Source organism: Rattus norvegicus, chromosome 10, assembly GCF_021556685.1.
Source record: "Rattus norvegicus strain SHRSP/BbbUtx chromosome 10, alternate assembly SHRSP_T2T, whole genome shotgun sequence".
NCBI lineage: Eukaryota > Metazoa > Chordata > Mammalia > Rodentia > Muridae > Rattus > Rattus norvegicus.
Window position 1 is genome coordinate 78,041,926 of NC_141543.1, and position 26,527 is coordinate 78,068,452.

The 26,527-nt window shown below is 42.8% G+C and overlaps 1 protein-coding gene and 1 non-coding gene across 2 annotated transcripts in view; both read right to left on the bottom strand.

The window, feature by feature from the left end:
- Positions 1-26,527, bottom strand: part of Ppm1e (protein phosphatase, Mg2+/Mn2+ dependent, 1E) — a 132,078-nt gene that overhangs the window by 84,545 nt on the left and 21,006 nt on the right. The window lies entirely within an intron of this gene.
- LOC120095359 (U6 spliceosomal RNA) lies at positions 8,184-8,290 on the bottom strand. Its single transcript, XR_015632534.1, has one exon. It is a non-coding gene; the product is annotated as a U6 spliceosomal RNA (small nuclear RNA).

Genomic DNA, 26,527 nt, shown 5'->3' on the forward strand with positions numbered 1-26,527 from the left:
AATGTTTATATCTAAATGAAAGGATATCTTATTATTTTCATCCCAAAGCAGTACCCACTGGAAAGGGAGCTTAAAAATAGAAATACTCAGTTGGGGATTTAGCTCAGTGGTAGAGCACTTGCCTAGAGGCCCTGGGTTCGGTCCCCAGCTCTGAAAAAAAGAAAAAAAAATAGAAATACTCATATTGAGATACAACAACTTTCTTCTTTTTCTATTAAATTATTTCCTACCTTTCAGTTGATTATTAAAGTATGAAGCTTAGCTAAGATGTAAAATGTCACAGAGAATACAATCACTTATATAAACTGCTTTGCATTTGCACTTTAAATATCTTATCCTGCCATTGGAATGGAGCCACGGGGTAAACGCTTCAAGTTCAGTTATACTTTACTTGATAACGACAATCCGGGCATCTATTAGGTCTTTGTAGCTTGTTATTCACACAGCATGATATCTATCTAAAATTAGCAAGACCGCTGCTACTAACCTTTAGGTCTGACTCATTCCCACAAGGAATCCCTTTAGTCATAGCAGAGTTTAAAATATATACATTCTTTTTCCTGAGACAGGACTGGCATTCAACTCAGTATACAGTCAAGAATGTCTGTGGCCTTGCATCCCCCTTCTGAGCACTGTGATTTGAGATCCTTATCACCATGCCCTGTTTTATGTGGTGCTGGGGACTGAACCCAGGACTGCATGCATGCTAGGCAAGCACTCCACAGACTGTGTTACACCCAGACCCTTAAGTATATTTTTATTATTCACAAACATTTGTTTTTGGACTGGAGAGATGGCTCAGTGGTTAAGAGCACAGGCTTCTCTTCCAGAGGTCCTAAGTTCAAATCCCAGCAGCCACATGGTGGCTCACAACCATCTGTAATGGGATCTGATGCCCTCTTCTGCACACAGAACAGATAGAGCAGATACCAGACAGAGCAGCTAGAGCACCCATGTACATACAATTTGAAAAGAATCATCTGCATACCTTAGTGAGGTGCTGTACACAGCAATCCCTTTGGGCTTTGGCAGTTCGGACATGATGTAATCACTGATGCACACTCCATCTATTTGATTTACTTTACCTCAGTCACTGCCTCTATGTTAGCCACTGATGTGCATAAGTAGAATAGTACAAATTACCATTTTGTATCCTAAAAAACCACAATCTTTTAGTCCTTTGATCAAATCTTCTACAAGAAATGGGGGGGATGTTAACTATGAATGATTCCTGAACTTATTTTACCAAATCAAATGTGTCGTTTTAGCCCCCAGCAGTGCTGTGGGTCAACGTCACAGCAGTCCCTCCCTCCTAGGGCAGGAAGTCTAACCTTAGCCCTAGGAATACACCCGAAAGCAGGGATGACACTAAATCCTATGTATGCTACATTTTTTATTCATACAACTATAATAAAAAGTCCAATGTATTATTTAAGCAGAGCAGAGATTAAATAAAACATACAATAGATCATTCGGGGAAATGACATTCACAGTGTGTGTGTGTGTGTGTGTGTGTGTGTGTGTGTGTGTGTGTGTATGTGTGCGTGTGTGTGTGTCCAGACATGAATAGCATGTGGGTTATTATTTCTGAATAATATGGTATAATTATACTATAATAAGTCATGTGAATAGCTGAGCATGGTAGTGCACGTCTTCAGTCCAAGTCCTCAGAAGGCAGGCAGATCTCTGATAGTTCAAGGTCAGCCTGGTCTACGAATCAAGCTCCGGGTAAACCAGGACTGCACAGTGAGACTCAGTCTCAAAACACACACACACACACACACACACACACACACACACACACACACACACACGAGTAATATGAATTGTCATCTCCCAAAATGGTGTATTGTATATTATTAGCACGTTCAACGTATTATTTTTTCTTTCTTTTTAAGTCAAGAACTCCAGGTTTCTCTTACCCTGATAACCAAGATAGGCATTGTATGACTGTCAGGTGGGGAGCACATGCTGCCTAGACGTGTGTGATGCACCCATGATGAGTCCCATCCTAGGCAGATGGTGTGAGAGTCCATCACACAACTCAGAGCAGCATGTGGGTCATCATTTCCGAAACGCCATTTATTATTTTTGTATGCAGTTGATTACAGGTAGCTAAGACTGTGTAAAGAAAAGCCACAAGTAAGCATTTGACCACAAGTTAAAGTAGTTTCCTGACCAGCAACTCGAGGTTTGAGAAGTTCAGAAGTTCAGTGCCTTGCCTAAATAGACACAAGTAATCCTAAAGCCAGGGACAACTTCAGGTCGGTCTGACACCAAACCCCATGCCTTCTATCACCGTGCTTCATCACTTTCACACACTCATGAAAACATACACAAATTCATGTATGGAAACTGGGGGAGCAGAGATCAACCACCACAGAACCAGTAGCAATTCCCATTATCTTATTTAACAGGCATTTTTATAAAAGCACCAAGTTTCAAGGGAGTAGGGGAGAGTCACTACAGAATCCATAACAAAAGGCAAACGGCAAGTGTCGTAGTGAGTTTCACTCAGGACCTTCTAATTATCACTGCCTCATATAGGAGTTGCTGGTCCCTAGAATACTGAGAAGATGGTGACTTTATTAAAGCTCAGAGATGCGAATGAGCAGCCTTCACAGGGTCGTAATGAATTCCAGCTGCCTTTTTAAAACAATGTGTCCCTGCAATGTCAACTGTACTGGGCTCATCTCTGGGGTGAACTCCACACAGGATTGAAGATATTGTCTTCATCAGGACCAGCAAGTGTGACTAAATAAACTTAAAGAATCAAATGCAGGGGGCTAGGGATTTAGCTCAGTGGTAGAGCGCTTGCCTAGCAACCGCAAGGCCCTGGGTTCGGTCCCCAGCTCCGGAAAAAAAGAAACAAAAAAAAAAGAATCAAATGCAGGCCTGCTACATTTTACTTGACCTGACTTTAGACAATAACATCTTTGTGTGCATCGTTTCTCACCTGCACAACAGAGTAAGAACTTTTACTCCATATGGGTTACTGAGGGGATTAAATTGGATAATGGCTTGTAGTGCTTAGTTGGCAATGGAGCTGGGGTCCTAAACTATTTTCATTTTTCCCATTTATCAATGCTATCTGTTTTTCCTATTTAGCGATCTCTGTCTCTCCCCATTTTGCCTCCCTTCAGCCTCCTCTCTTCTTCTCCATGTCCTATTCTTGTTTCCCTCATCACTCCATGCCCGCTCCCTTCCTGTACCATCTCTTCCCCAACCTAAACAGATCCTTGCTACACAGCCCAGGCTAGCCTTGAGCTCACAAGCCTACCTCTACATCAGTCTTGCCAAGTGCTGGGATTCTAGAGTGTACCAGCATGCCCAACTCACAGTTATTTATTTCAAACCATGATACTGATAACAGACTGCATACAACACAGATCTAACTTTGGAAAACCACTATAGTTTACACTTAGGAACGTAAGCATTTTGTAGGAGATAAAAATCTAAAGTCAACAAGCTGGCCTTGCAGGTAAAGTGGCTTGGGCTAACCCTGACAACCTGAGTTTGATCCCCAGAACCTACATGGGGAACAGAAAAGAGTAGCCTTCCTCTTGACTTCCACACTAGGGACACAGCATTCATGCCCCCTGCCAACATATACAAAATAGATAAAATTTTAGAAAAAAAATTTTAAATAAGGAAAAGAAAACTCCAGTGTTTCGTCATGGTGTGAGTTTGAGGCTGCTTGGGAGCCCTGAGTGTTAACTCGTTTGGAAAGTGGCATGATCTATTTTTAGCATGTCTCACGTGCGGCAGGAATGTAAAAATCTCTCTAGCTTCTCAGTGAATGTATGCCCAAGAAATCAGTATTGAATGTTTTACATCTAGAGATGAAAAAGAAAATTCTAAAAGGGCAACTCTAGAAATGCTATTGTCTCCAGACGGAATTTGTGAAATCCTAAGACAGTTCTTATCTTAAAATAATTGACATTTAAAAACTTAAGATTCTGCCAGGCAGGGGTGGCATACTCCTTTAATCCCAGCACTTGGGAGGCAAAAGCAGGTGAAGCTCTGAGTTTGAGGCCAGCCTGGTCAACAGAGCAAAGTCCAGGACAGCCAGGGCTACACACAGAAAATCTGTCTTGAAAAACAAAAAACAAAACTCTAAGATTCTAGGATTGGTAAAGTGCGTGTTTAACACAGATGGAGCTCTGGGCTTGACCTCAGCCCCGTGTAACTGGGCATGATGGCACACACCTGTAATTCCAGCACTTGGTAGGTGGACTCAAGAGGAGTAGAAAGAAGTTCAAGGTTATCCTGAGTTACACAGTCAGTGTAAGGCCAGTTTGTGCTACCTGAGACCTTGTCTAAAAAATGATTAAAATTAAGGTTCTGAACTCTCCTATTAAAATGTGTACTGCTGTGGAAGGGTTGGCGTTTTTTTGAATGTTAGGCATAAAGTCATCGTGTAAGACTGTAATTTTACTCCTACATATACCCAAAAGAACTGAAAACAGGGCTCAGACCAGTGCCTAAAAGCAGCATTACGAGGTGAGGGTGTAGTTCTGGTAGAGTGCTTGCCTAGAACCAGAAGCTGGGCATGGTAGATCATGTCTGCAATCCCACCAACTCAGGAGGCTGAAGCAGGAGGATTGCAGGAAGGTTGAGACCTGCAGGCCTCTCAGTTGATAGTTAATGAACGAATGGTGGGAGCAGGAGGAATGACGGAGTGAAGGAGAGAGAGGAACCCCTGATGAGTGTACAACATGGAGAGACCTTGAAAACACATGGAAACCTGGGATAAAAATGTCTGATTCCATTTCTATGAAGTAACTAAGAGCATGAAAAGGCAAATTCATACGTTAGCAAACCAAAGAAAGGAGAAGAGAGCCTGGAGGAACAGAACAACCTTGCCTTAAAGCAAACAAACATAAGAGAAAAGAAATCCTATTCTATACTGACATGATAACCACAAAAGACGTCTTGTACTTAAGGGTGGATGGATGATCTGGATGGGATGGATGGCACACTCCTTTAGGGAGGCCGGCTGGAAGGCGAATTTCTGTGAGTTCATGGCCAGCCTGGTCTACACAATGAGTACCAGACCAATCAAGGACTACACAAAACAAAACGAAAAAAAGAGATGATGAATAAACTCATGGCAGTGCAATATTATAACTCACCCTACAATGGAAAAATTTAGGTAGGCTAGCTAATGATGTCTAAAAGAATCAATCACAGATTCTTCAATCAAGACTCAAAAGAAGTATCAAGGGCCTGCAAGTTGGCTCGTGGGTAAAGGTGCTTGCTACCTAGCCTGAGGACCTGGAGCCACAAGTGTCAACACTGGCCTAGTAAAAATCACCATTTGATTAATATTAATATACTCTAATAAGAAAACTTTTCAAATAACTGAGGTTAACAAAAAAAAAATCTCAGAAAGTATTTAAAGAACTAGAACTATTTTGCTTTTCCCCCTTCCCAGCTACTTGGAGAGGAGCGGCCTCCACCATACAGTCCCCCTAGTCCTGATTGCTAGCACTACGTGGCCGGAAAGCAACACGGCCAATAGACTGGAGTCTCTAGAACTGGGAGTGAAAATAAACCTTTGCAAACAAGCAAACAAGCAGATAGAGGGGCAGGGCTAGCAGAGATCTACCTAATTTAAAAAGTGCCCATCAGGGGTTGGGGATTTAGCTCAGTGTTAGAGCGCTTGCCTAGCAAGCACAAGGCCCTGGGTTCGGTCCCTAGCTCCGAAAAAAAAAAAAGTGCCCATCAGCCCACCCCTTAAGTACTACACTAGAAAATGTGTGGCTTTTATTAGTAATCATGGCTGGCTGTCAGAAATTATGTGGATTTGGACAAATCAATATAATATTATCACTGTATGATAATTCTGCAAAGAAGGAGTTCCAAAGCGATTCATATTTCCTCCAGAAAAAAAAAAATCATAGTCTGGCCTGGCAGTGGTGGCACACACCTTTAATCCCAGCGCTTGGGAGGCGGAAGCAGTGGGCCAGCCTGGTCTACAGAGTGTGAATTCCAGGGCAGGCAGGGCTACATAGAGAAACCCTATGTCAAAAAACAAAAGAAAACAAAAGAAAACAAAAAAAACCCTAGTCTACACAAAAGACCAAATGACATGAGGCACGGAAGAGCCCAGTGTTTAGGCTGTAGGTTCCTTGTCATACTGTACTTAAGGACGTTACTGCATTGAGGCTCAGTTACAACAGCCTCAGCTATAATTCCTATGTAGCATGCCTTTAAGAGATCCAGAACAACATCCACATGTTATCGCTCTTACTCACACACCTAATTACAGTTAATTTGATAGACGATAGCTTTTATTTTCCAACTGAGAATTCTAGAGTTAAAAGGAAGGTTTTAACTGGCTTACTTATGAGTCCACTGGTCAGCTTTTATCCTGAAGGGACCACATGAGAGGCTAGAAAATTACTATGTTTTATGAGTCCTGTAAATTTCTTTCTTAAAATAACCTGTACCACACAGGTCTATGCAACTTACAGGTTTATCATTAATGTGTGACTATGGAATTTCAGAGTGTGGGTCATGCCAGTCCTGTCTCTGTTCTTATGAATGGACATCGTCTTAGAATAAACTCACACCGTAAAGCCAGGCATGTGGGGCACAGCCTAGGTTACATAGCAAGACACCATCTTCTCAAGAGAGAGAGAGAAGGGGAGCTATTCTCATAGGTTCATACACTGGAGGTTCTGTGCAACGGCGACAATTTCGAGTTGTAGTGCCTTGTGGCTGCCATGTGCTATTTTCTGCTGGCTCTGCAGAAAGAACTGACAAGAGCTCACCTGGATGACGGCTGTCTCCAGAACGAGGCAGCACCGACCGGTGCAGCAGCCCTGAAAACAACTCACTGGATGTAGTGCATGACGCACGCGACTGAGAAGTCAGTAATACTAGGGATGGGTCCAGGTTACACTGCTTGTTAAGGGGCAACACCTTCAAATCCCAGTCTTTCCAAAGGAAATCATACAGGGGCATGAATGCAATGGGACTCAAGTACGCACATGAAAATACTACACAAACCCTTATCACTTCAATAATGATTATATATTCCAATACAAGTTAACCTTATACTCTCCTTTATCCTTACACAAAATCGATGTCAGTAATGCAAGCAGCCATGTCTAACTTACGATCGCACCCCACCTTCTTTCCTCGTTAGAATGATACTCCTTTTGTAGAATCAACTTAAGTTTTATATCTGATTTTATTTTTGAGATGGGTTCTTGGGATGCTGCCCAGGGTAGCCTCAAACTCCTGCATTCCAATGAGTAAATGGAGCGTCTCTAGTAATTGGGACTCCAGGCGGGAACAGCCCACAAGCTTCCACACAGGCTTCCACTCTCTGTGCAGCATTACATGGCGGGTGCCACACACCTGACCTGATGAGGCGGGGATCGAGTACAGAAATGACAGGTCCAGACACATGGACCTAGAAAAACTGGGATCAGGAGGTCTAGGCTCCTGGAAAAGCTGCAGGATCCGGGAAGATCTGAGTGTTCATGATATACAGCTGACCAAGGAGGCGGGGTTCATGGTATACAGCTGACCAAGGAGGCGGGGTTCATGGTATACAGCTGACCAAGGAGGCGGGGTTCATGGTATACAGCTGACCAAAAGGGTGGGTCTAGCTAATATCAGCAGGAGCAGTTTCTGTAAGGGAGCAGTGTTCAAGTCAAAAACACCCTGAAGAAGAAAGCCACAGTGGACATTTTCGTCCCACCACACTATCAACATCCACACGTGCACTCTAGAAGGTTTTACCATCATTAAGCCTCACCCAAGGGTTAGGCTTTACCACAGGTCTGAGGTCCACTTCGGTCGTTTACATGGCCACGCCCATGATAACAACTCGGATCCATTCAGGACTCGGGGTTTCCTCTGTTCCCCAAAGTTCTGATTTTCTAACTGATGCCCATTGGCCCCTCCTACCCCTCCCTTGTTATTGAAAATCCTGCTCAGCGTCCAGCTCATTCTGCTTCCTGTTACAGACCTTCGAGCACTTTAATCCAAAATGTGAAAAGTCGGTTTAGATTAAAAACAAAACCGGAGAAAAACACTGAACTTCATAATGACATTTCAAAAAAAAAACCTAATAATGGCTTTGATGAAATATCTATTATTTTAAATCCTATCAGCAAAATACACTGTGGAGTTAAAATGTCAGATAAGTTTTATTTGAAACTCAAAAAAATATGGAACACTTCTCAGAGCTGTGTCATTCTTTGCTCAGGGGCCACACTAATCTTCTCTCTGTGTTGTTCCAATTTTAGTAAGTGTGCTGCAAAGCAAGCACTCTTCTGTCTCTGTGATTCACTGATCTAGTCCCATTCTAATATATATATGTATATGTATATATATGTATGTATATGTATATATGTATACACACACACACACACACATACACATACACATACACATATACATATATATGGTTTTCTTTTTGATGTTTTGAGACAGGGCCTCAGGCTGGCCTTGAACTCTGGGTCATTATAACTAAGGAGGCCTTCAACTCCTGACTGTCATGTTCTACCTACCAAGTGCTGGAATTGCAGGTGTGCACCAGCACGTCCAGCTCTGCATATCCTTATTGATGTATGACTTAGGGATGTTTATGCATGCATATCCTCATGAATGTGCTTTGTGTCCCACTAGAGCCCATCAAAGTTCCTCGCATATACTAAATACCCCTGACCCGGACTGCCTATCTGTACGCCTAGCTCTGCACTGTGCTCCAATCTGCTGTTGTCACACCAAGCTAGGTTGGCTCCAGTACATCTGTCTGCTTTCACAAAGGCAAGAGGAATGAAAGTAAGGAACTCTCATAAAATAAGGAGAGTTTTCCACTTCTGTGATGTTCAATACTTTACATGTGAGCTCCTTTTTTTGTGACTGTAATTTTCCTTTAAAAGACTAATATTACATCAGGTTTATCAATATAACCTATTCCCTCATTTAATCTTGAAGCCAAATTGTTCGCACTCAGATCCCCTCATAAATAAACACAATGTTCCAATCGAGCTGTTGGCAGCAGAACGTGTTCACAGTGAGGAACCGTCACTGTCTTGGCAGGAGTGACAGAATTAGCTAATTACAGTACAGTCTCCTATATCTGTTTTCACTGGGATAAGGGACAATCTGGCAATATCGGAAAGCAAATGACCCAGAAGGACATCTTAAGATCCTCTGCAAAGACAGTAATCTTCTTCTAAGTTATCTTAGGTTGGGTCTTTCTCCACATAAAATTTCCATGATGGTAAGACAAACTCCAAGGTGTTTTCAGAAGAATGAGGCTTGAAAACCCCACTGTACAAGCCAAGAAAAGCTATCTTGGAGTATCTGAAAACCTTCAGGGGCCAGAAGATTTAGAGAAAAAAGAAAGATAAGAAATAAAAGGTAAAAGCAGCCCCTGCCATAAAAGAGATCAAATTTTCTTTGGCCGAGAAAGAGTTAAACAGGAGACAAACAAATGAACACTTTTGAGAAGCCATGTTCAGACGCCTTCCTTTTGAGAAGCAGCTCATAGGTTCATGGGGAGCCTGCTCAGCATGGAAAATAAAGAATATCAAAAAAATTAAAAATAACATTTCTTACTGGCTGAGTCACCAATTATGGTGCTGGTCTAAGGCGGACATTGTTTTGGGCTTTAACACTGAGCTACAAGGTGCACACCTTTGATTCCAGCACTCAGGAGGCAGAGGCAGGCGGTTCTCTGAGATTTGAGGCCAACCTGGTCTGCATAACCCAGGACAGCCAGGGCTGCACAGAGACACCCTGTCTCAAAAAACAAGCCTTGAGCTACGGCGAGAGAAGAGACACTTCTTTTTCCGTGATTTATAGACTGCTTGCTTCTAAAAAGAGACAAGAGGAAACCTGCAGAATAAAACAATGTGTGCTATTTATAGTTAAGACAAAAATGTATCCCACAAACAACATAGGAAAAAAAAATGTCTGCGCTGAGGTGAGCTAACAGCTCGATCCCCACCATTTTCCTTCCACGCAGTGTGAATCTGTCAAGCACAGCTTTTGCCACAGCTCCATCACAGAGTTCTTGAACAGACCACACTACAAAGTCCCCTTCTTAGGGAGCTTACAGAGCCAAAAATGAAATGGAATTCTAAGACATCTTTCCTGCCTTTGTTTCCTTACCTTTTAACAACAAAGGATAAAAATGCTAGTATCTTTCTTGGTTTTGGAGGAGCTTGTGGGGTATTTTGTTTGTTTTTAGATGTGAGGGCTTGTTGCATAGCTCAGGTTAGCCATTGGCCCATGGCAGCCCTCCTTACTCAGCCTCCCAAGTTATTGGTAAGGATGCAAATGGAAAAAAATAAAATTATACCATTAGATATGTGAGTCCCAACTGCTTGGGGTTTGCGTATCAGATATTTACTTTATGATTCATAAGAGTAGCAAAATTACAGTTATGAAGTAACAACAAAATAATTTCATGGTTGGGTTCGCCACATGAGGAACTGAATTAAAGGGTCAAAGCTTTAGGAAGGTTGAGAACCACTGCATTAGAGGATGCCTTGGTTAGAATCACTACTGCTGTGGTGAAGCACCATGACCAAAAGCAACCCAGAGAGGAGAGGGTTGAGGTCAGTTAGGGAAACAGAAGCAAGAAGCTGGAGCAGGAACCTGGAGGCAGGATTTGAGGCAGAGGCCATGGTGGAGTGCTGCTTCCTGACTTGCTCAACCTGCTTTCTTTTAGAACCTAGGACCACAGACAACTTTAGCTTATGTCAAATAGACATAAAACAAACCAGGACAGAGGAGCAGCAGAAACCCATTCACTTTTTTTTTCTCTTTTTCGGAGCTGGGGACCGAACCCAGGGCCTTGCGCTTGCTAGGCAAGCGCTCTACCACTGAGCTAAATCCTCAACCCCGAAACCCATTCACTTTGTGCCTGTTGGTCAATAATCAATAACATCTTATAGAAACGGGTAACGGGACATTTGAGTCATATGGATACCTACACTTTTTTTTTCTTTTTTTTTTTTTTTCGGAGCTGGGGACCGAACCCAGGGCCTTGCGCTTGCTAGGCAAGTGCTTTACCACTGAGCCAAATCCCCAACCCCGGATACCTACACTTTAAGACATCTGTTAGCAATGTCTTCATTTTTTCCTACCAGTTTACTTCTGATTGCACAGTGCATGGAAAATAATAAACTTTGAACATGGAAAACAGCGCAGACAAGAGCACCATTATTAACACCATAATGCAAAAGATGAATTTAAATTTTCTATTTTAAAAGGCAGACTCCCAATTACATTGTTATAGATATTTAAGTCTTCCAATTTTCTCCTAGTGAATCAACTATAAATACAGCTATAGACTATAAATATTCCAAGTCAATAGAGCACTAATTTACTTTGGGAAAAAAATACCAAGATAAGTTACCTAAAATGCTAGCAAAGATGTGGAAAATATCCTCAAAATAAATCATCAACAAACAAATTCATTATCAAAATCGTGAAAAGGAGGCTGGCATGGTGGCTAACCGTTGAATGTCAGTTATTTGGATGGTTGAGGCAGGAAGATCATTGCAAGTTGAAAGAGCTGAAATCAGTCTAAGCTTCATATTGACTTTCAGGACAGCCTGTGACACAGTTTGGACCCTATCCCAAAACAAAAACAAAAACAAAAACACAATAGGGCTGGAGGGATGACTCCCAAGTTCTCAAGACCCATGTGATTCACAACCTCTTATAACATCTGTACTTCTTGGACGCCTCCAATCATGTGCACATACCCACACATACATCCGCCATTTAAGAAATAAAGCAAGTACTTTAAAACAACAGCAAACCAACTGTGCTCTTCCTGTTTGGGACCAAGAATTCCTGCTGAAAGCTGACCAACTTACACTTTTTTGACTTACTCTGCCTGTAAAGTACACTGAAGGTTTGCTGGGTGTGACACGCAAGGGTGTGGCCAATACCATCCCGGGAAACTTCTTAGGTGGGCTTTGAGAACAGAAATAACTTTGCTGGGGCAGTAACTCCGCAGCTAGAGGGCATTTGCCTAGCATGTGTGAGCCTTGGGTTTGATCCCCAGCACTGAAAAACATTTTTTTTAAAGATTTATTTATTTATTATATATAAGTACACTGTAGCTTTCTTCAGATATACCAGAAGAGGGCATCGGATCTCTTTACAGATGGTTGTGAGCCACCATGTGGTTGCTGGGAATTGAACTCACGACCTCTGGAAGAGCAGTCGGGTGCTCTTAACCGCTGAGCCATCTCTCCAGCCCGAAAAACATTTTTTTAACTGAATAAAAATAAGCCCAAAGAATGGAAGAAAACCAGTGGTTTGAAGTGTTATCCCTGGTGCTGTAAGGACTGTTCTAGAACGTAACTGTAGCACTCTGAGAACAGAACGCAATGTAGTAGCAAGTCAACTGTATCAGCAGATGGTCCTCACTGCCTGCGTGGCTCCAGCTGTAACATCCCAAACCAACAGCTGAGTTTCTTTTAATGTATCCGAAACTTTCTTTTTTTCCTATGGTCAGAATAAAATTGGACCATGAGTTTTCTAGAGAAAGTAACATTTTAGGCTTTCTTTTTATAAAGCAATTTCTGCTTATTTGTATAGTTAATTTTAGTCACCTTTAAAACGATAGTCCTTTATGTTAAATAAGTTGCAAAAAATTAAAGCGTTCAATTAGATGAAGTATAATAGCCCTGTCTCCATCAATCCTATCTGCCTCCTCTCTCCTGTACTGGCAGGTGCCAGGTAAACTGACCCATTTAACAGAAATTCTGCCTCTTTGGTATGAAAAATTCATCTTGCTTTGACCAAACATGTCCACATAAATGGCCAAAGCATCATCTTTAAATCACTGACATCACCAGAAATAATTATCTTTACATTTACTAATTAACATAAAGCACATACTAATCAACATAAAACACATAAAATAAACTATTGCTTATTTTTAATCTAATTATCAGTTTTCCAGCTGGTTCTATTACTTAGTTGAAGTAAATTTTAAGTTAGTACCATGTTTACTTTAGCTTTATTGTTGGAGCATGTTGTATGTACATGTTGTATGTAAATTGTTTGTAAGAAGCTCTTGTGCTATGCCAGGCACCACATTAGGCGCTTTGCATAGAAATCACCTAATGCTCGAGGTAACCTGACCTTCTTATTCAGAGATGAGGAAATAGAGGCTTAAAGAAGTCAGCTCACGGCCCAGGGCAGCACAGAGCAGAGCTGGCAAACCTGCAGATTAGCATCTTTGAGACTGCTTACGCTTAGTCCTCTGACTCATAGCAATTCCACTATAGTGGTTCCTAAGACTACATCAAACCCCATTCTATTGATATATGTCCATAAAATATGGTACTGGGTTTAACAGAGACTTCTCTACATGCGTATCAGGTTTTTTGGGCATACCCCCACTTCCTACCCTTCCCTTCTCCCTTCTTCCCAATATTTTCTCCTGGTGGATATGGAGGATATGGAAACGCAGTGGAAATGCTGAAGAGGTGAAGGCTGGGAGCACTGCACACATTCCCAAGCATGGTTGGTGCCTGAAACCTGTAGTCCATTACTTAGGAAGATAGTTATAACTGACGTTCGAGAGTATCCAGTGCCCCTCCCTGGCCTCCACGGGCTCCTGCATGCATGTGATGCAAACAAACTCACGAACACATACACACACACACACACACACACACATATGCACGCACACACCCCATTTTTTAAAAAATCTCAAAATAAACATATCAATAACACCAGACACATACGATCTCTAGTGCAAGGCACTAGGAATGGAGTCAAGAGAGTCAAGTGAGGACAGCATGGGACACGTGAGACTGTGTCTCATGAAGAAAAGAGAGAGGGGTAAGGGAAAGAAGGGAGAGAGGTGGGGAGGGAAGGAAGGAAAATATCAGTAATAGCTTTTTTTTTTAAGATTTATTGTTGATTTTATGTAGCTGTCTTCAGACACACCAAAAGAGGGCATCAGATCTCATTATACTGACGGTTGTGAGCCACTATGTGGGTGCTGTGAATTGTACTCAGGAACTCTGGAAGAGTAACCAGTGCTCTTAACTGCTGAGCCATCTCTCCAGCCCGTAATAGCTTTTTAAAAGTCATTTAAGAGGTGCAGGGACAAAAATGGAGCAGAGACTGAAGGAAAGGCCATTCAGTGACCAGCCAACTTGGGAGGGATCCTTTCCAAACCTGGACACTATTACTGATGCCATGTTGTGCTTGCAGACAGGAGTCTAACATGGGTATCCTCTGAGAGACTCCACCAGCAGCTGACTGATACAGATACTTACAGCCAACCACTGGACTGAGATGGGGGACTCCTACGGAGAAGTTAGGGGAAGGACTGAAAGAGCTGAAGGAGATTGCAACCCCATAGGAAAAACAATAGGATCAACCAATCTGGACTTCTCAGAGCATCCAGAGACTAAGTTGCCAACCAAAATGCATACACAAGCTGGTCTGTGGCCCCTGGCTCATATGTAGCAGAGGACTGCCTTGTCTGGCCTCAGTGGGAGATGTGCCTAATCCTGTAGGGATTCGATGCCCCAGGGAAGGGGAATGCTGGGGGGCAGGGGGAAGGTGGGTGTAGGTGTGTGATGTGTGGGTGGGGGAGCACCCTCTCAGAGCCAAAGAGGGGGAATGGGGTGAAGAACTCTAGGAGGGGGGGACTTGGACGGGGGAGGGGGAACAACATTTGGAGTGTAAATAAATAAAATTTAATAAAAAATAAAAGTAATTTCTCATAAAAATAAATCAGTTCTCACCTCGTGATAAACGACCTTCACCCTTATCCTCACGCACAGTTGGAAGCATGTTCTTTACCCAGAAAGCTAGCAACTCCACACAGAAAACATATGGTCTTTCTCAGTACTTTAGCTGCCTATGTCTATAGAACCATAGGGAGCTAAACAGAGTTGCCCCACAGTTACTTAGTGGGGGGGGGCATATGAATCCTGCTTTTAGTATTTTTAATTGTGTGTATGCACAAAAATGCCAGCTCCTAAAGAGAGGGTCGAGGCGTCAGATCCCCTTGGAGCGGGAGTTGCAGGCAATTGTGAGCCATCTAATGTAGGTGCCACAAACAGAGTTTGAGTCCCTTGAAAGAGAAGCAAGTATCCCAGCCCCTGTCCCCAGTCTACCTCTTGCTTAAGAAATTGAGCTTATTTTACAAGAACAATGTGTGGGAGTTAGCATAATAATTTATCATAACAGTCCAAACCTCACTAATACAATACCAGGGCTAGGCATGATGGTGCACACCTATAATCGCAGCTCTGAAATCATCCATTTAAGACCAATACGGGCAACACACCAAGGCTTGTCTTACAAAGATGAAAACAGTTTACCAGTACTAGTGTGGATTCATATCGAAATAAATCATATGAGCCCAATATTGTGGCTTAAGCTGAGACAAGAGGATCAGCACGAGTTGAAGACCAGGCTAGGACACACAATGAGTTCCAGGCTTCCATGGGCTACAGAGTAAGATCATGTCTAAAGCTCGGGGAAAAGGAAGTCAGTGAGGAATCACACACCTTTAGACTTGCTTTCTTTATACTAAAGGTTCAGTTTTTATTTTCTGAAGACTGAAAAGGACACAGAATGGTTTCCAAGGCTACTCTGTGAAGCTGCATGCTCAGGGATTTCAGAATATCTCCCAGCACTTCTATCAGTAAACACACCGTCTGCTTATCTTTGTGCAGATAGTGGCATCATTACGGAGTGACGGCAAGGATCTGAGGACACAGTTCACCGGCACAGATGTGCTTAGGATGCAAGAGGTCCGTCCTCAACCCATGAAACAACAGCACCAAGAAAACGGCGAGAAGCTTCTGTGCCAGGGCTTGATCACGTCTGATCAAACCGGAGCTTGGACAAAGGCTGGGTGCTGGGGTCATACCAGCCATCCAGCTTCCTGGAGGCTGACACACAGCGAGCCTGGAGCCTTGGAGGTCAAGGCTATCCTGGCCAGCAAAGCAAGACCTTGCCTCCAAGGAGGAATGATGGTGATACAGTGAAAGTAGATAGAGTTAACATTTTTATTATAATAATGAAATTTAACTAGTCATAACATGTAAGATGAAAAGCTAATCTCTTTGTGGGCTTTTCGAGACAGGGTTTCTTTGTAGAACAATCCTGGCTCTGTTTTCTTTCTTTTTTGGGGGGGGAGCAGGTGTGTATGTGGGTTTTTTTGTTTTTGTTTTTGTTTTTTGTTTTTTGTTTTTGTTTTTGTTTTTGTTTTTGTTTTTTTTTTTTTGGTTAGTTGGTTTGGTTTGGTTTTTCAAGGCAGGGTTTCTTTGTGTAGCCCTGGCTGTCCTAGACCTAGCTCTGTAGACCAGGCTGGCCTCAAACTTTCAGAGATTTACCTGCCTCTGCCTCCCACAAAAGTTACTCTCACACACTTGAAATGCATCATCCTTTCCTCACCATCTCCATGGTTATTTAAAATAATGAGTGACCATGTATACAACTCCCTAAAGCACGCTAAAGGAATAGTTTTGGTGTGAACAAGAAAACAAAACAGGGCTGGAGAAATGGTTCAGTTGGTACAGTGCTTATCTAAGCATGAGGACCTGAGTTTGGACCCCCAGCACCCCTGTAAGTGCTGGGTGCCATAGCGCGCATCTGTAACCCCAGCGTTCTGGACACAACATGGTCCCTGGGGGTTGCTGGTTAGGTACTCTAGCAAACCAGCAAGCTCCACGTTTAGTGATAAACCTTTTTTTGAAATATATGTTGGATAAGCAATTGAGGAAGATGAGACATCTTGATGTTGACTTCTGACCACAGTATGTGTGTATACTAATTACATGCATACACGTGTATACATAATCATGCACTGAGAGGAAGAAGAGGAGGAAGAGGAAGAGGAAGAGGAGAGGAGGAGGAGAAAGAGGAAGAGGAAGAAGAAGAGGAGGAGGAAGAGGAGGGGGAGGAGGAGGAGGTCAGAAAGCATATCCCATCACCTGCTAGTGTATTACTTAACCCTAAGTCCTGGTAGCCTAGAAGAAAGGGAGACTGAACACACTAGTGCAGGGTTACTGATGTTATCTCTACTCCTCTGTGTAGTTTTAACTCATACAGGTTTCTGCTAAACAGTTGTTCTCACCTAACGGGAGATTCATCTTTAGAAATTTTAGTAGATGGAGGTGCTACTGGGATTTAGGAAGCGCAGGACAAGTGTGCTGTTAGACATATGACTGTGCACAACAAAGAAAGAACAGTACCCTAAATGCCAACATCATGTGGACTAAAAGCCCATGAACCCATGCACAGCTGCATGTGGCATTTTTGAAATTCTCATTCACAATATATATACACACACACATATATATATACATCTATACTTTCATACATGAATCATTATACTATATAGCTTAGACACAGATGCTGAACTCAAATTTGGAATCCTACCTCTCATCCTCTTTGGTATTTGCCTACTGCCATGTATCACCATGGCCACCCCAAAATATATAAGAAACTTATCCAAATCAACAGCAAAAACCAAGCCATCCAATTAAAACTGGGCAGAGGACTTAGTAGACATTTCTAAGGAAGACATACAAATGGCCAGCAGGACTATGGAAAGGTGTTCAAACGTCATTAGCCAGGTAAAAGGTAGGAGATAAGTGTTGTATAGGTTGTGGACGGCAAGAATCTTTATGTAAGGCTGGTGGAAATGTAAATTGGCAAAGCCGTTATGGAAAACAGTATAGAGATTTCTCAACTGACTTTACATTAGAAATAGAACTATCATATGATTGATCCAGCAATCCCACTTCTGGGTGCACAGCCAAAGAAAATGAAGTCAGCATTTTGTGTAGACGTTTGAGTTCCCATGTTGACTGCAGCATATTTATGAAAGCCAAATATGAGGACAAGTGTCCACTGGGTGAACAAAGAAACATGGAGGATATGCAGCAGATAGCATCCAGCCTTTGAAAAGAAGCAAATCCTGTTATTTGAAGCCAAAGGGATGAAGCCTGAGGACATTACACAGAAAGACAAATGTCACCACCTTACATTATTGCAGACATTCTCTTGTCAGTTTCCTCCAACAGACACAGTCTACTTATGACATTTACACGCGCTATTATTAAAAGTCATTTAAAGATGATTTAAAGTATTTAAGAAGAGAAAATGGGTGTGTGTAAATTCTTTAAAACATCTCTTTGTGTATGGGGACATGCACAGGCCAGGGCCCATGTGTGGAGGAAGGGACAACTTTTCAGAGTCTGCTCTCTCCTTCTGCCATGGGTCCCAGGGACTGAACTCAGGTCATCAGGCTTGTGTAGCAAGTGCTTTATCCCCTGAGCCATCTTGCCAGTCTTGTACTTGCAAATTCTACACCACTTTATATGAACAACTTGAACATTCTTGGACCCTGGCATCCACGACGAGCCTTAGAACTCCTCTTCTATGGGAGGGTGGCTGCACTAATCACTTCCCATGTAGAACCTAAAATTACCAAGCTCACGGAAACCATAGAATGATGATAACCAGGAGCTGGGACATAGTGGCCAAGAGAAAGATACGTGTTGAAAGCACACATGTTGGAAGCAGGCACGAGAGCTCAGTGCATACAGACACCTGCCCTCAAGTCTGAAGGTGGAGTTCAGTTCCAGAACACTTATGGTGGCAGAAGAGAACCGACTCCTGCAAATTGTCCTCAGACCTCCACATGTGCCCTGAGGTATGATCATGGCTGTCCTCACAGACATACAAACATATATACATACAAATACCATACACACATGCATCAAACATACATAGAAAGATAAAAATTCATTTAAAAAATTGAAAGATATTCCCTAAAGAAATAAAATAGTTAGAATGCAGTCTATCAGGCTGGGGTGTAGACTACCCATCTCAACTGCACAAAGCCCTGGGTTTAATCACCTGTGCCATGGAAACCAGGTGTGCTGCTGTGCGCCTGCAACCTTACTCAGGAGGTAGAGGCAGGAGAATCAAAAGCTCGAGTCTAGCCTTGGAAACAATAGTCCCCCCTCCAAAGAAAGAACAAATAAAATCAGAATGCTTGTATATGAAAACGAAGATCTAAGATAATGAGAAAACCCTGCAATCGGTGACCTGTAACAGGGCAAATAGAAAAGTAACGCAATCAAAAGTTGGCACTTTGAAAAGATCCACTGAAGAAAGTCAACAAAACTCATACTATCCTGATAGACTAAAACAAGAAAAGCATGTGAGAGCGGGGCTGCAGCTCAGCTGGTAGGAGGCTCACTGTGGCGGATTGGGTGAAAATGCCCCCTCCCCTGCCCCCAATGTTTGGTCCCAGGTAAGAGAAGAGTTAGGAGGCATGGCCTTGTGAGAAGAGGTGTGTCACGGTGGTGCTGGGGTATTGGGGTTTCAAATCCTGTCCCAGGCCCCATGTCTGTCTGTCTGCTGGGATTACAGGCATGCCATCATGCCCAGTTACGCTGAGGCTAAGCCCAGAGCTCCATCTGTGTTAACACGCACTTCACCAACTGAGCTGCGTTCCCAGCCCCAGAATCTTAGGGCTTTGTGGTTGTTGTTCTTTAGTTGTTTGTTTTTCAAAACAGGGTCTCTCTGTGTAGCCCAGGCTGTCCTGAAACTCACTCTGTAGACCAGGCTGGCCTGGAACTCAAGAGATCTGCCTACCTCTGCCTCCCAAGTTCTGGGTTTAAAGGTGTGGGCTACCACTGCCCGGCTAAGAGTTGACTTGATCATGGTGTGTCCTCATAGCAATAGATCAGTGACTGAAACACTCATCTGGCATTTGTGGGAAATGACAGCAGCAGGACTCAGTGTTCGAAGTCATCCTCCACTGCCTAACACGGTGAAGGCTACCTTGAGCTATGAAGATTCTCTCACACACACACACACACACACACACACACACACACACACACACACACACCCCACAAATAGGGCCTGGAGAGATGATTCACCAGTTAAAGCATTGCAGAAGACTTGAGTTCAGTTCCTAGCACCCACATCAAGCCACAAGTACCTGTAACTCCTGTTCCAGGGGTTAATTGCTAAAATTCCTTCTCTTGGGGAGACAATATAAGCCCCCAATAACAAACCAAGATACAGTACCACCAAAGTTCACCCTATGGCATCAATGAGTTTTATGAGCTTACTGACACAGCACAGGTGAAGGGTTCCTTGCAGGATTTTGGGTCTTCACCCTCCCACAAAGGCCACGCTGGAAATCGTTCACCCAGTAGTGAAGATTGATTTCCTACAGCTGCATAGATGACACCACCCTCCCCTAGTCTTCCCTGGCTTATATTCCCCAGTCTATTCCCCGGGCCACATACAATTAGGATAGAATTGCATACAAAAGGTAGTTTGGAGTGGCTGTATGCTCAGGTGAGAGTCTCATGACCCTCCCTGAACCTCCTACAAGGGGATGCCAGTCAGCAGGCCCAGCTAGAATAATCTTTTGAAAGCAGACACAGCTGGGGTTGATTGGCAGGGAGGACGGTCCTGTACAACAGACTCTGAGCACACCTGCACACATGGGCACATACTCTATGCAGACACACATAATTATGAAATGAAGTCTTTAGGGGCTGGAGAGGTAGCTCTGCACCTCAAAGTACTGACCACCTACCCATGTCCCCACATGGTGATTCTGTCTGGAACATTCATTTCAAGGAATCTGATGCCCTCTTTGGCCTCTGATGGCACTGAGCATGCATGGGACATACAGCCATACATGAAAGTAAAGCACCTATGCACATAAAACCCTTTAAAATATATAAATAAATAAAATACTGGGGAGATGGCTCAGAATTTAAGAGCACTGACTGCTCTTCCAGAGGTCCTGAGTTCAAATCCCAGCAACCACATAATGGCTCACAACCATCTGTAGTGAGGTCTGATGCCCTCTTCTGGTGTGTCTGAAGACAACTACAGTGTACTTATATATAATAAATAAATCTTTTTAAAAAAGAAAAGGATAATAAATCATCGTGACTAACGGGGCTTTCTCGAGGAATTCAAACTGAAAATACGATATTCTTTACTTTTCTCTTCAGTGCTGAGATTCAACCCAAAAGCCTCGTACATGCTGGGCAAGCATTCTGTGTCTGAGTTGCATCCCTGAACCTGCAATTCACCATAGTAACAGATCAAAGTGCAAGAATATACCAAGACCCAAAAAGGTACATAGGAAACATCCAACAGAGCTCAACATCTACCACTATATACATGCTGAGAGAATCAGGAGCAGAGTGAGACTTCAGCCTAACAAAGGACATAGAGAAACAGCAGTGAGAAATTGGAGCAGAAACAAATGGAACCTTCTTTGAAGTGTCACTTAGGAGAAGAAACCTGATCAACTAAGACCAGATGAAAAGGACCAAAAGCATCCGCACTGGGAGAAGTGAGTGAGTGAGTCTGACCTGCCTCACGATTCCACATGCAGCTGCAGCCACCATGAAAGGCGGAACAGGCTCCTTCTGTCTGGAAAGCAAATGGCCCTGTCACTATTAATCTGGGGGAGATGGTCTAACTCTTGGGATGAAGATCAAGGGGAGGTTCATGGAGAATGCTGCCCTAAAGACTGTAAAAATAGAAATGTGAACAAGGGTTTGTACAGAGAATTGGCATATTTGTGGTTTAAAAGGAAATTTATTTCTATATGCAGCAAAACCTATTTTTAAAAACCATTAAATTTCAAAATTACAATTTCTTTTTTAAGTTCGGGTTTATTCTTATAAAGTTTTCATCATCATAAATACATATATTAATTCTACAATTGAAACACCTACTAACACCTGAACTCAATTAACTTAATGCACTGACTATGAATCAGACATCTAAATTATAATTTATATGGTTGTATTTATTCTGTTTAAAATAGTAAAATTTCTTTTTCAGGAATTTTAAAGATTTCTCAATCAAGACTCAATGTTATGTTCAGCTTGTAAGGAAATGTGCACACTGGGAAGAAAGGTTGGGCCCTGTAATAATAGCAATCGTCTTGGTTTCATTTGGTTTTCAGACACGGTCTCACTATGTAGTCTGTGCTGTGCTGGCAGAGGTCACTAGAGGATGTGGGCTCCCTGGAGTTACAGAAGTGAGCTGCCATGTGAGTGCTGGGAATTGAACCCTGGTCCTCTGCAAGAGCAGTAAGTGTTCTTAACCACTGAGCTGTCGCTCCAAGGGATACTTACTTTATCTATTTGTGCTCAGTGGGATGCTGGACATCCCTCAGGATGCATATGAAGGTCAGAAGACAACTTGTGGGAGCCCAGGGCAGGACAGCAGGCTTTGAGGCAAGCTCCTTTATCCACTGAGCCATCTCACTGGCTTGTAAAATAGTACAATTTGTACACTTAAGAATCTAGAAATTTAGTTTACATGTAGGTATTAAAGATTCCAAATTAATTTTCCATTTTCTTTTCGAGACAGGGTTTCACTATGTAGCTCAGACTGGCCCTGAATCTTGACATCAGTGCTAGTATGGGCTCACATGACCACATCTGTCCCCATGGTGTTACTGAGTGAGTACTTTCTGTATTGGTTGTGTGCTCTGTAGACCCTGTGGAATGTCGAATGCTACTCAAATGGGAATATGACACATACATTATAAGTCCATAGACTCCAAGAGTAGTAAGTTACTCTATCTTCGGAGAAAAATCAGTTTTTAGACTTTTCAAACCTGGGTCTCATGTGCCCTGGATTGTCCGAAAATGTGTCAAGTAGGCAGGAGTTATCTTGAACTCCTGATCCTGTTGCTTCCAACCTCCCAAGTGTTGGGCTCTCAGGTGTGCACTACTACACTCAGTTTATGGAATGATGGAGTGGGGGAGCCCAGAGAGTCATTAATGCTAGGCAAGTACCACCAACTGAGGTACTCTCCAGCCTCTAGACTCTCATTTTTAAAAATTAAAATAAAATTAGGAGCTGAGAATTGGTAGTGCACGCCTTTAATCCCAGCACTCAGGAGGAGAGGCAGGCAGATCTCTGAGTTCAAAGCCAGCCTGGTCTACAAAGCAAGCTCCAGGATAGCCAGGGCTACACAAAGAGACCCTGCCATCTTGTCATTTACTAGTGACTTTGAGTAAAGCTTCGACTTTTCTGAGCCTGGGATTTCTTATCTAATTGAATTTATGAGAATTAAGTATACACAGAAAACTATACTGAATGCTGTCTGGGCCATAGTCAAGGACAGTATCAGTTGCCAGTTACATTAAATAGTACAAACCTTCTCTCTCCTGAAATTCTCAAATCAAAATTATATACTCTAGTTGCTTTCAATGTTTCCAAAGATCTTCCTAGAAATTTATCTAAGGAAATTATCCCATGAAAGATTACTAGCTTAGGTAAAAAGATGAAAATTGCAAATTTTTTAGATAAAAATAAACTCCAATTTTCAAAATATGGGACTGATTTATGTAGTACAGTATAATTACAATTCTGTAAAATTCAAGTCTATGGAAAAATAACTGGAAGGGGCTCACAAAATGAAGTTGTCCAGAGTTGCAGAATTACTCACAGCTAGCCCTGCTTTGTCCCTACTCTTAAAATAAAATAAAATTTTTAACAAGAATTTAAGTTATACTGTTTCTTTAAAAATTGGATGAGAGAAAGGACAATGACTTTTAACACATCTTGCTGTGGGGTTGGGGATTTAGCTCAGTGGTAGAGCGCTTGCCTAGCAAGTGCAAGGCCCTGGGTTCGGTCCCCAGCTCTGAAAAAAAGAAAAAAAAAAAAAACCACATCTTGCTGTGACAACTGGATATCCACATGCACAGTATGAGTCCCCACTCCCAGTATACACGCAAGATGTTTGATCGCAAATGCGCTGTGGACCTGGACTCCAGCACTAAAGCCGCAAAACTCTTAGGAAACAGAGAAGTCTACAGACTTGAGCTCAAGCAACATCAAAGGCACAAGTGACAGGAGGAATACCATATAAATGGGATTAAATCAAATCCAATGCCAGGCGTGGGGAGGCAGCATTGACGCCAGGCACTGGTGTGAGGTGGGGACTGGAAGCTGGAGTTCCAGGATTCAGAACAGCAGGGGCGGCCACACGTGTGAGGTCTGTCCTCAGGAAATGGACCTCCACACTGCCCAACAAATAACACACTTGTAAATATACCATCAGGAGAGTGAAGATGGGCCAGATGAGTTGGCTCAGGTCGTAAGGGGGTTTGCTGCCAAACCTGAGGGGTCTGGGTTCTAAACTGGAAACAGCACAGTGAGAGAGGATTCCCACAAGTTATTCCCTGGCCTCCATAGGTGTCCTGTAGCTTGCACACCTCCACCATAGACTAAACGAATGAATGTGGGGCGAGGCAAAGGATGTTACTGGGGAAGCCCTTAACTCTGGGTTTGATTTCCAGCATCACAAAACCAGGAGAGAAGCAGGCAGTAAGGTACTTATTGTGCAAGTGTTGGGTTCCCTGAAGCTGGAGGTGCAGACCCTCGTGAGCCTCCTATCGTGGGTGCTGGGAACAAAACCCAGGTCCTCTGGAAGAGCAGCAACCGCTCTAACTGCTGAGCCATCTCTCCAGCCTCCTCCCGCATTCTTTAAAATTTTATTTATTTATTTATTTTGGCTCTTTTTTTTTTTTTTTTTTTTTGGAGCTGGGGACTGAACCCCGGGCCTTGAGCTTCCTAGGCAAGCGCTCTACTTATTTATGTATTTTATGTATATGAATACACTGTAGCTGCCTTTAGACACACCAGAAGAGGGCATCAGATCTCGTTACAGATGGTTGAGAGCCACCATGTGGTTGCTGGGAATTGAACTCGGGACCTCTGGAAGAGCAGTCAGTGCTCTAGCCACTGAACTGTTTCTGTAGCCACTCCATTTTTGCCTCCCTGTTTTTTTCTTTCTTTCTTATTAAACACTCATTCTGTAGCCCAGGCTGCCTCCATCCTGTGGCAATCCCACTGCCTCAGCTGCCTAAACCCTGGGAGTGCAGGTATGCACCACGGGGTTTGGCTCTTTTGGAGATTAGCGATGGGGGATTTTTTACTTTCAAAAAGAAAATCCTGAAATGTGAACAAGTCTAACCTAGATGGGGAAAAAATGTTATTTAAAATACATATTGGATCGTTATGTAGATTTTATAATGATAACAAAATGTTATCATATACTTACCATAAATCTTTCGGATCCGAGGCACTGATTGAATAGTGAGCAAAACACATGTCCTGCCTTTACTGAGCTCATGCCCTACTGTAACACTTTGAATTCTACTGGGATCTAGAACATTCTTTCAGTTCTTAAGCGCCTTGTATTCTGTTTCAAAGGCGTTCGTTCTGACCTCCACACTGTACTTGACTTTTCCTACCCAACTGGCAAATGCTACTACAGTATGAATCAAATCCTTTATTTTTGTGGTTTTTATATTTAAATATTTAGGGTACTCTTTATACTTATGTCAAAAAATTCATTTTTCTCCACTTTTGTATAAAATTTAGACCAAAATTTAATGTCCAAGTAGTCTCATTTAATGTCCAAGTAGTATCATTGTGTTTGAGACAGGATCTCACTGTGTAGCCCTGGCCAGCCTAGAACTCACTATGTAGACCAGGCTGGTCTCAAACTCACAGAAATCTGCTTGCCTCTGACTCCTGCATGCTGGGATTAAAGATATGCATCACACACCCGGACAAGTTTGTTTGTTTGTGTTTTAGATACATTCTCCTGCAGCTCGGGGGCCTGAGTCAGTATGCTAACCAAGGATGAACCTCCTACCTCCACATCCCAAGGGCTGAGATTACAAGCATGAGTGGCCAGGCCTACCAGAAATACCTTTTCTTGGTAATGAAAGCTCGAGGCTAGCATGCTCCAGGCTGTGGGTCCTAGTTCCATCAGAGGAGGTGAGATGGGGAAGTGGCCATGGGGGGGGGGGCCTAGAAGGGGATGGGAGCTGTGATTGGGATGTGAATAAATAAATTGATGGGAAGCAAACTGAAACCAAACAACAACAACAAACTGTCCTGTAAAAATCTCAGTGATCGGTTTTTCTTTAAGAATTCAACAGACAGCCCTCTCCCTGTGTGAGGGTGAGAGTGTGCCCAGCCAGCTTCCCGTCCCTGCTGCCGCGCCTCTCTCGTCTGATGTCATGTCTTCCCTGCCACAAGGGCTCAATCCTTCTGGAACTGTAAACAAACAAGCAAACAAGCAAATCCTTTCCCCTCCTCCTTCCTGACAAAAAGTAACTCAATGGATAACTTACTATTCTGCCACACTCATTTAAATTTACTAGCTCATACATTTTCATTATAGGGAGATATGTGCCAGCAATGGCGGCTGAGGAAGGAATTGCCCTTGCCTTTGAGGCCAGCCTGGGCTACATAGTGAGTTCTAACATAGTCAGGGCTAGAGAGACCTTGTCTCAAATAAATAAGTAAACATCCATTGAAGCCATTAAAACCATGCTGTTATGAGGCACATGATTTAACTTTTTTTATTTTATGTGTCTGGGTGTCTGGGTGTCTGGGTGCCATGTCTTTGCAGCAGAGCTTAGAAGAGGGAGGGCATCTGATCCCCTGGAACTGGAGTGACAAA